The 3,316-nt window shown below is 29.3% G+C and overlaps 1 protein-coding gene and 1 long non-coding RNA gene across 2 annotated transcripts in view; one reads left to right on the top strand and one right to left on the bottom strand.

Annotated features, from left to right (window-relative positions):
• The first annotated feature begins 2,606 nt into the window (after positions 1–2,606).
• Positions 2,607–3,316, top strand: part of LOC105141530 (protein TRANSPARENT TESTA 12-like) — a 56,922-nt gene continuing 56,212 nt past the window's right edge. Inside the window, exon 1 of the mRNA XM_011048774.1 lies at positions 2,607–2,651. The gene's annotated coding sequence lies outside the window, so the exon portion shown is untranslated. The remainder of the gene's footprint in view (positions 2,652–3,316) is intronic.
• Positions 2,615–3,316, bottom strand: part of LOC105141527 (uncharacterized) — an 18,725-nt gene continuing 18,023 nt past the window's right edge. Inside the window, exon 3 of the long non-coding RNA XR_845404.1 lies at positions 2,615–2,679. This is a non-coding gene — a long non-coding RNA (uncharacterized LOC105141527). The remainder of the gene's footprint in view (positions 2,680–3,316) is intronic.

Genomic DNA, 3,316 nt, shown 5'->3' with positions numbered 1-3,316 from the left:
GGGGCACTCAAGCGCCACGTGTCCTAACATAATTTTTTTTATAATAATAATAATAATTTTTTTAAAATTTATTAATGATGATAATAATATTTACACTCTTATAAATTTTAATATTTTTAATACTAATACTTGTACTTATACTAAAAGTGTAGGCAGTCCACGCACCATGTGATGCTTGGGTTGCACCCAAGAGCAAGCAGACCAAGCACCAAGTGGTGTTGTGCTATCTAAAAGCCACGTTACATCTGGTTTGCCCGCGACTACCACTCAATGCTATTTTGAATCTTGCCCTGCCAGGGCCAAGGCTAGCCTTGGGCCATGCCTGAGCCAAAACACCACCTGGTGTTTGGACTACAATGCAGAGGAAGTAGGCTAAGCTCCACGTGTTGCTTAGGCTGTTCACCTTAGAAGGGAACCCAAACGCAACGTGTCCCAACGTGATTTTTTTATAGTAATAGTAGTTTTTTAAAAAAAATTATTAATAACGATAATAATAATTATAATTTTTAAAATTTATTAATAACGATAATAATAATTATAATCTTATAGATTTTAATGAAAATAATAACATTTATAATACAAATAATAATATTTTTAGTAGCAATAATATTAATTATTATAAAAATAATATTATTTATAACACCAAATATAATAATATTTTAGAGACTAATACTATTAATTATACTAAAAAAAATAATATTATTAGAACAAATAATAATAGTTTTAAGATCAATACTATTAATTACCCTAAAAAAATAACAATATTTTTAATACCAACACTATCAATTATACTAAAAAAATATATTAAAAAATAATATAATAATTCTTTTAACATTAATTATAAAAAACAATATCAACAAAACAAATAATAATTATACTAAAAAAATATTTTTAATACAATTATACTAAATATATAGCGACCCCGGTGCCATTTGGTGCTTGGACTGCACCTAAAAGAAAAGAAGTCAAGTGACACGCTGCGCTTGGGTGGACTGCTTATTGGCGTTGCACCCAAAGTACCATGTGCGCTCTTGGTCTATCTCAACACCCAAGGCTAGATAAACCAAGCATCAGGTGGTTACGTGCCTGGCTTCCTAGTCTGCCTTTGGTCCTAAAGCCGAGTAGACCGAGCACCTAGGGGCAGTTGCCCCAGGGGCTTGCTTCCAGGTTGGTGCTCTTGCTCTCCAACCCATCTATACTCCTGCGAAACAATATAATTTATAGTTAAAGTTTTTATAATTTACAGTGAAAGTGCTTATAATGTATTTATAGTGTAGCATAATTCACAATAAATTTATTTATAATAAATAGTATTTCATTCTATAGTAAAACAATGATTAGTTTTAATTATAGTTAATTGTTTAGATGTTAGTGTTATATTAGAATGCTCCACACCATTATTATTATTATTATTATTCTAGGTCGTGAAGATACAACTTGAATATGAAAGAAATATTTTTATTTTCCTAGCATATGTTGTAGATCCGCATCATATCATATATTAAATATGCAAGCACAAATAATATTATGCAGTTTAAGTGCTGTGTGTGTGTATATATATATATCAAATATGCAAGCACAAATAACTATTCAATGGGATAGTAAAAATAACGTTTGTCTTTCAAAATTGTTTTTTTGTTTGTCTTGGTTACGAGAGTGATTTTGACTTTTTTAAAAGTCAATTAGTTATTAAAAATTTATAGGGTTTATTTTAATTTTTTTAAAACAATTAAAATATTTATTTGCCTTCATACTAAAAAAATAAACTGTTAATCAAGGGTATTTACATCCATGCATCTTTTACAAAATTGTGCACTGTCTTTTACGTCCTTGGAATTGAAAACAAAAAAATAGATTGGGATTTATAGGTGATTTTATCTTTTCACATGAGTTTTTAGTTAACATCAAAATCATGAAGGGTGTGTTGAACCTTTTGCTATAAATAATTAATTTTTTAATCAAAAAACTGCAAGACGTGTGTCATATATGTTGGCGTGTTAAAGTTGTGTCTTTCGGGTAGTATGTGCGGTGTCTTCTAATGATAAAATATATCTTTATGTCGCCCTCCTTCTTTTGATGCGGCCTGTAATAGTGTTTGATGGGTGGTTTATTATCTATCGTTATATTTTTGTTTTCCTTCCTGATTTATTTTCTCTTTTTTTCATGAAAAATGAACAACTATCCTCTTTTATTTTCATTTTTTTTTATTTTAATGCTTAGGTTTCCAATTGCTTATTTTAGTCATTGGATCTTTTAAAAATATTTTTGATGTTTTCAACTTAGTTTTTAGATTATATTTTTTTTTTCAATTCGATGTTTTCAACTTAGTTTTTAGATTATATATTTTTTTTTTCAATTTGATATTTATTCTTTTAATTTTTGATTTTTTTCCTAGTCTCTTTTGTTATATTTTTGTTGATTTTAATTTCTTCATTTAATCAAAATTTATATTATTTTATTTTTTCAATGAAGACCTCATTCTTATGATTTTTTCAATGAAGACCTCAAAATTTATAAGCAAACCATCTTTTTTTTAATTCTAAATATAGGTGTCACAACGTGTCTAGCTACTGCTTTGTTAACAAGCATACGTTCTGCCCTCTGAATTTCTTTTTCTCTGTGGACACCATAAGTCCAGCTTCGAAGCAAACTTCCATCGGTTTAAGCCTCAAAGAATACCTAAAAGGTACGCGTTCAAATTATAAGGAGTAAATACTTAATTTCGTTGTTCTGTTTCATTTTATGACGTTCAGATCATTAAGGTCTCCGAATTTCAAGACACATAATAGGATATTGTCGCCTCTCATTATATTATTATAAGATTTAAACCTTTGGAACAAGACTGATATCATGATGATGGATTCGTTTCAAACCAACGAAATTATCAATAAAATAATTCTATTGGTAATTTATGGTGATAATTACTGACAAATTCTATTATGTCTGTAATTTTATTAATATTTACCAATGAAATACTTTAGTCGGTATATATTGATAGAATTACGGACAAAATATTTAGAATTAAAAAAAAGATGGTTTGCTTATGTTGAAGTTTTTTCGGGTGATTTTACCGACGGAATCACCAAGGGATTCAAACCGAAATCTCCATACAGATGTGAGTGATTCGCTATCAGAATTGCCGACAAAGTCACTGACAAAATGAGTATGTTGGTGATTCCATTGGCAAAAGACAATATATCACCACTCTGCTGATCCTCTCTTCCTCTATTTCTCTTCTTCTTTGACACGACCAAAAGATTGATGTTTTCTCTCAAGTGCAGGAGTGTTGAAGTAATAAATAACCCAGCAAGACTAG

This window comes from Populus euphratica, unplaced genomic scaffold (genome assembly GCF_000495115.2).
Source record: "Populus euphratica unplaced genomic scaffold, PopEup_1.0 scaffold206.1, whole genome shotgun sequence".
NCBI classification, from domain to species: Eukaryota; Viridiplantae; Streptophyta; class Magnoliopsida; order Malpighiales; family Salicaceae; genus Populus; species Populus euphratica.
Note: the sequence above shows the minus strand (reverse complement) of the source record. Positions and strands in the feature narration are given on the sequence as shown.